The 7,500-nt window shown below is 39.3% G+C and overlaps 1 long non-coding RNA gene across 1 annotated transcript; it reads left to right on the top strand.

Moving 5' to 3' along the window:
• The first annotated feature begins 1,537 nt into the window (after positions 1-1,537).
• Positions 1,538-6,284, top strand: LOC138863317 (uncharacterized). The gene is made up of 2 exons (XR_011398856.1): positions 1,538-1,844; positions 3,298-6,284. It is a non-coding gene; the product is annotated as an uncharacterized lncRNA (long non-coding RNA).
• Positions 6,285-7,500: the final 1,216 nt, after the last annotated feature.

Raw genomic sequence — 7,500 nt, 5'->3', positions numbered from 1 at the left:
GATAATAATAATAATTGTTATTATTATTAATATTACCATAATCATTGTCTTGACTATCATAATTTTCTTAATTCTTCTTCTTTTGTTCTTCCTCCTTCTAGCAACCCGAAACTTTTTCTTTTTTTCTTCATACACCTGTCGTTCCCGTTGCCTTCTTATCTTCCATTCTTCCTTACATTTCCTTTCCAAAACACAAAATAGGATATAAAGTTTTAGATATGTAGTTTAGTCATAATCATTCCACAAATAATGATTTAGTCTACCCTGGAAATTATTTCGTTTTCTGTTGTATAATATCATTTGATTATATGGTGATTATTGTTGTTGTTCTTATTATGATTATCATTATCATTATTAACGTTATTTTTATCATTATTATTATCATTATTGATGTTATTATTATCATCACTATCATTGTTGTCATTACCTTTACTGTTATCAATATTATTATCATTATTGATGTTATCATTGCTATCAGAATTACTGTCATCGTTGTTATTATCATTATCATTATCCTCCTCCTCATCTTCATCTCATCTCGTCACCTCTTCACCACCGCAATTGCTACACACCTCCACCATGACTCCCACAGTAACCTCCCTTCCCCCCACCATCACCCCGCCCACCATGACTCCCACAGTAACCTCCCTTCCCCCCACCATCACCCCGCCCACCATGACTCCCACAGTAACCTCCCTTCCCCTCACCATCACCCCGCCCACCATGACTCCCACAGTAACCTCCCTTCCCCCCCACCATCACCCCGCCCACCATGAAGCTCCACAGTAACCTCCCTTCCCCCCACCATCACCCCGCCCACTCATGACTCCTCCCCACAGTAACCTCCCCTTCCCCCCACCATCACCCCGCCCACCATGACTCCCACAGTAACCTCCCTTCCTTCCCCACCATCACCCCTGCCCACCATGACTCCCACAGTAACCTCCCTTCCCCCCACCATCACCCCGCCCACCATGACTCCCACAGTAACCTCCCTCCCCCCCACCATCACCCCGCCCACCATGACTCCCACAGTAACCTCCCTTCCCCCCACCATCACCCCGCCCACCATGACTCCCACAGTAACCTCCCTTCCCCTCACCATCACCCCGCCCACCATGACTCCCACAGTAACCTCCCTTCCCCCCACCATCACCCCGCCCACCATGACTCCCACAGTAACCTCCCTTCCCCTCACCATCACCCCGCCCACCATGACTCCCACAGTAACCTCCCTTCCCCTCACCATCACCCCGCCCACCATGACTCCAAATCATATTCCCATTATTAATTTGTTGTCATTTCTGTCACTATTCTTATCCTCGTCATGTGACCATGGTGATAAGAGTATATTATTGATAATGATGCTGGTAATAATGGTTATATTAACAACAATATTTACCACCGCAATTACCATACACCTCCATCACCCCGCCCACCATGACTCCCACAGTAACCTCCCTTCCCCCCACCATCACCCCGCCCACCATGACTCCCACAATAACCTCCCTTCTCCCCTCCCCCCCCCCCAGACGGCACCAAAACCGACGACTGCAAGCTCGACTCCGACAAGCGAGGGAGCCAACGGAAGCAGAAGCGCCGCCAGAAGAAGAAGGAGCGCCGCGACCGCCTGCACCGCCTGCAGGACCTGGGCGTGGCGGTGACGACGCCGAATCCTGCGTCGGAGGGCGGTCGGGTCGGCGCCGAACTCCCGAACGCGCCGGCGGTGTTGGTGGCTTCGGCGGAGGGGGAGAGAGGCGAGGAAGAGGAGGAGGAGGAAGAAGGGGAGGAGAGAAGAGACGGCGAGAGGAAGAAGAAGAAGAGGAGGAGGAGGAGGAGGAAGGGTGAGTAAGAAATGGATGGGGAGGGGTATGGTTTGGAAAGGGAGAAGGATGGGAAGAAGGAAGAGGAAGAGGGGTGGGGGAGAAGAAGAAAAGGAAGAGTAGGAGGAGGGAGAGGAAGAAAAAGAAGAGAAGGAGGAGGAAGAAGAATAAGAGGAGGAGGAGGAGGAAGGGTGAGTAAGAAGTGGATGGGGTGGGGTGTGGTTTGGAAAAGGAGAAAGATGGGAAGAAGGAAGAGGGGAGACGAAGAAGAAGAGGAGTAGAAGTAGTAGGAGGAAGAGGAGGAGGAGGAGGAGGAAGGAGAAGAGGAGGAGGAGCAGGAGGAAGGGTGAGTAAGAAGTGCATAGGGTGGGGTGTGGTTTGGAAAGGGAGAAGGATGGGAAGAAGGAAGAGAGGAAGAGGGGTGAGGAAGGAGAAGAAGAAGAGGAATATGTGTAGGAGGAGGAAGAGGAGGAGGAGGAAGAAGAAAAGGAGAAGGAAGAGGACGAAGAAGAGGAGAAGGAGGAGGACGAAGAAGAGGAGGAGGAAGGAGGACTGTGGAGGAAGAGGAGGAGAAGGAAGAAGAAGAGGAGGGGAAGAAGGAGGAGGAGGGAGAAGAAGAAGAAGAAGAGGAGGAGGAGGAGGAAGAAGAGGAGGAGGAGGAAGGTTGAGTAAGAAGTGGATGGGGTGGGATGTGGTTAGAAAAGGGAGAAGGATGGGAAGAAGGAAGAGAGGAAGAGGGGTGAGGAAGAAGAAGAAGAGGAGTAGGAGAAAGTGGAGGAAGAAGAAGAGGAGAAGGAAGGGTGAGTAAGAAGTGGATGGGCTGGGGTGTGGTTAGGAAATGGAGAAGGATGGGAAGAAGGAAGAGAGGAAGACGGGTGAGGAAGAAGAGGAGGAGGAGGAGGAGAAGGAGGGGTGAGCGAACGAGAAGAAATGAATTGAGAATGAGTTGGGTGTTTTTTACAAAGTGAGAAGGAATGGAGGAAGAGGGAGAAAGAAGATGGGGAGAAAGTAAGAGAGGGAGATAGACTTTAAAAAAAATAAAGAAATAAAGAATTAGTGGTTTGAAAATGCTCTGTATATCTTATAATGGATGTAAAATTGCGATTTTCAATAAGAATAGCTCAAACAACTAGTGCCATAAATTAATAGCGACCAAATAGTCATATTCTCTTTATAGGCTTCCTCGTTGGCAAAGTAACCGACCATTCACCTTCTTCTCCTTCTTCTTCTTCTTCTTCTTCTATTTCTTCTTCTTATTATTATAATTACTATTATTATTACTATCATTATTATTATCATTACTATTACTATTATTATTATTATTATTATTATTATTATTATTATTATTATTATTATTATTATTATTATTATTATTATTATTATTATTATTATTATCATTATTATTATTATTACTATAACTGTTATTATTATTGCTATTATCATTATTATTATTAATATTTTTTTTACTTTCCAGGCTGCAGGACCGAAAGAGGGAAGAAGAAGGGCGACCGACGGGCGAAGGGGGGAGGGGAATGATCGCCTTTCGTCACCGCTTAAAAAAAAAGAAAGAAAAGATAAAAAGAGAGAAGGAAACCCCTACCCCTACCCCCCGCCCTCCCCGCCCCCCCTACCACCCCAGCGGCGGCGCAATCTTCAGTCGAGGGGGAGAGAAATTTCCCCCAAAATCTCTCGCAGCAAAAAACGGAACAAGTAGAGAGTTAAAGAGAAAAGGAGAAAAAGGAATAAGAGAAGAGAAGAGAAGAGAAGAGAAGAGAAGAGAAGTGAAGAGAAGAGAAGAGAAGAGAAGAGAAGAGAAGAGAAGAGCAGAGAAGAGAAGAGAAGAGAAGAGAAGAGAAGAGAAGAGAAGAGAAGAGAAGAGAAGAGAAGAGAAGAGAAGAGGAGATAATGAGATAGAGAAGAGAAGAGAAGAGAAGAGAAGAGAAGAGAAGAGAAGAGAAGAGAAGAGGAGATAATGAGATAGAGAAGAGAAGAGAAGAGAAGAGAAGAGAAGAGAAGAGAAGAGAAGAGAAGAGAAGAGGAGATAATGAGATTAATAATAATAATGATGATGATAAAAATAAGGATTGAACAAGACTTCTGTTTGTATTTTATTCTTAAAGATTTAAGTGATCTGCTTTGGATGAGGTTTTGTTAATGAGGATTAGTGGTTAGTGGGTTCATAAGGCTGTTTTTTGCATCATGCGTGGGTGAGAGTACAGTGCTATAGTGAATGTTATAATCATTAACGAACCTGTGTGAAAAAATAAGATGAACAGTTCTACTGAGCACAAATGATACTATTTTAAGACTTCTATAAAGCTCTAATTGTATGTTACACTGTAAGAAATGTGAATGTACTGTGTTGTTTTACACTACGGTCGAATCTAAGATATTTTTCGTGGTATTTTAAACATATTCCAACGACATAGATTTTTTTTTTTTTAATCATGTCAGTCTGTCTATCTGTTTCTCGTAATGCCTATAAATATGGCTGATTTTTTTCCTTATAACTCTCTTATTTTGTTACACTCATTAAAACTTTTCACTGATATAATTCTACAACGTAACCAGGACATTGTACAAAATACGCTTCGTTATACATCATTACGGATACAAAGCTATATAGATATTTTGTTTCGTTATCTTTCCTCCTTTTCTGGCTGTACACAAAACCATTATTTTCTTTTTTCTTTTGTTCTCTTTCTCTCTCTTTATCTCTCTCTCTCTCTCTCTCTCTCTCTCTTTCTCTTTCTCTTTCTCTTTCTCTTTCTCTTTCTTTCTCTCTCTCTCTCTCTCTCTCTCTCTCTCTCTCTCTCTCTCTTTCTCTCTCTCTCTCTTTATCTCTCTCTTTTTCCTTTTATTCTATAACTTCTTCGTCGTGAGATTCACATGAACGCAACTGACGTGGTTTGATGTAATAAGCTCTCCTTGGTTTATATTTCATCAATTAGCTCGCATTTATTTATTTTTCTTCTCTTTCTTTCCTTGCCAATTTCAATCATTTCGTACGGTTTTATAGCGATAATCATTTAGGCAAGGGATTGTCCTCTTTTCTTTATTATACGTTATATTGCGTCTTTCATTTCTCTTTTCAATGTTCATATTCTAATTTTACCTTTTTCATGATTCATTCGGTCTCTCCTTTTTTTTTTTTACTAAATCTGTACGATGATAAATCATTCGTAACATACTTTTCTAGAAGAAAAATAAAACTAACATAAGAGTTTTTAACGGATATGCAAACGTCTTAATTATTCTATCAGATCAACGTGTTTATTTAGCAAAGGGTGTTCTGTTTCCTTGTCGAGAAAACTAATATTTTAGCTTTTATAATGCACTTTTTCAGAAATACGTTGACTCTGATTTGCCAATAGCTATGTAATATGTTTTTTTTTTTTTTTTTTTTTTTTTTTTACATTATCCGCGAATCACCAGAGAGTTACATTGCCCATTGAAATCTTAACAATTCCCGTATCTAAATACCGAAACCACTGTATGTATTGTAGCGTTACCAAAAGAACGACAAAAAAGAAGGCTGGACTTTTCCCATATCTAAGCCAAAATAATTACAATTCCTTCGTTCAAAATGCTGGCTTCTTCCCCGCCCAAACAAAAGGTATGAAACGACTATAACTTAAGATGTACATATCCCGTTCAAAAGGCAGGATTTCAGCACGATGCGACTTCAATGTTTTGCTTCGTTTGGCGAGGAGACGGCGACTATTACCTGGGCGATTTGCTGGAGTCGAACTGGGATCCCGAAAAGCACCGATTTCACGACTAAAGTGGTCGGTGGGAGGACTATACTTCGGTCGTTCTCTCCGCCCTGTGATATGGCTGATGGCGAGCGCTTGGTAATACTGAAAGAGTGTTGGTAGAGACGCTACACTGAGTGTCCTTGCTTGTGTTGCAGTAAGTAATTCACTAGCGATTGCGAATAAGTTTGCATGGGAGGAAGAAATAATCCTTCCGTGCAGTTTTGCTCTTTTGCACTTTATTGTGTAAGTACCTACATAGAATGCGACACTGAAATAAGTCTTCGTAAGTTTTATGCATTATGTCTACATATAGTGTTATAACGAGTTGTTATAACAAGTTTTTTTTACAATCAGATGTTTGGAAGGTTATAGTTAAAGCAAGCTGAATCATTTTTATTTACAAATGATAATTCAGATTTAGCATAATAAAATAACAGCTTGAAGAATTATGTGTTAGCGCATATCAGAAGGATTCTAAAGATTTTCTTTTATGTTGAAATAGAGGAAAAGGTTTATAGACGAAGTTGGTATGCTGGAAAATTTGAATTATTTTTAATATCTTAGGTAATTCTTTATATTAAGGAACTGATTTAACATGTCATAAAGCTCGTTGAAAGAGTAATATTTGGAAAAAGATATATACAAATATAAAGTTTATATTATATGAAAAAATTACATAAACAGAGTGAGAGACAAAGACATAGAGAGAGAGAAAGAGAGCGAAAATTGCACAATATATATCGAACTGAAGAAAAATCTCAAAAGTTCCTATTCATTCGAAAACGAAAAAAAAAGAAAAAGAAAAAGAGAAAAAAATCTTACCTTATCGAAAGCCAGTTTTATTTATCTTCTCATGAGTGATACAAAAAAAAAAAAAAAAAAAAAACAGATGTAAATACAAAAGGGAAGTCCGTATTCTGTTTGGTTGTATTCTTTTCACATTCGAGGGAAATAAGCATATATATATGTATAAATATATGTATATATATATATATATATATATATGTATATATATATATATATATATATATATATATATATATATATAAATATGTGTGTGTGTGTGTGTGTGTGTGTGTGTGTGTGTGTGTGTGTGTGTGTGTGTGTGTGTGTGTATCTATACACACACACACACAAACACACACACACACACACATACAAACATATACACATGTATGTATATATATATATATATATATATTTATATATATATATATATATATATATATATATATATATATATATATATATATATATATATATATATATATATATATATATGCGTATATATGCATACACACACACACACAAACACACACACACAGATGTATATATACATACACATATATATATATATATGTGTGTATATATATATATATATATATATATATATATATATATATATATATATATATATATATATATATATACCTATACGGCAAACCAAACCAAGCAAACATGTGACCTGGATTGAACTAAGTCTGACTCACATAGTACATCCCTCGTCTGTAAACCTGATACACACTCAGGTATTGTCTTCATATTTCACTTCTGGAATCGCTTCAACAGATTACCGTGAATCCAGAATGAGACCCAAAACCTGGTAATAAATAGAATAAACCAGAATAGAGTGGGGAAAATGTGGAAGAAGGAGAGGGAAACAGATAATGCAAGATAGGAAGAAATATAAACAAATGTAAACAACATTGGAGGCAATCGCTTCTTTTTTTCTCTCTCTCTCTCTCTATGGTGGAAAATCGGGAAGCCAATCATAGTGACAGATTTTGGTCTCCTCTCACTCCGATGACATCAAAAGATCGTTAAATAAAGTTAGGATTAATACATACAAACCTTCTCCCCTCTCCCCCCTTCCCCCCTCCCTTGACCCAAACACGAAAAAAAAAGTGTTAAATGTGTAT

The sequence above is a fragment of the Penaeus vannamei genome, chromosome 1 (assembly GCF_042767895.1).
Source record: "Penaeus vannamei isolate JL-2024 chromosome 1, ASM4276789v1, whole genome shotgun sequence".
Lineage (NCBI taxonomy): Eukaryota > Metazoa > Arthropoda > Malacostraca > Decapoda > Penaeidae > Penaeus > Penaeus vannamei.
This window is presented reverse-complemented; position numbering and strand designations above follow the sequence as displayed.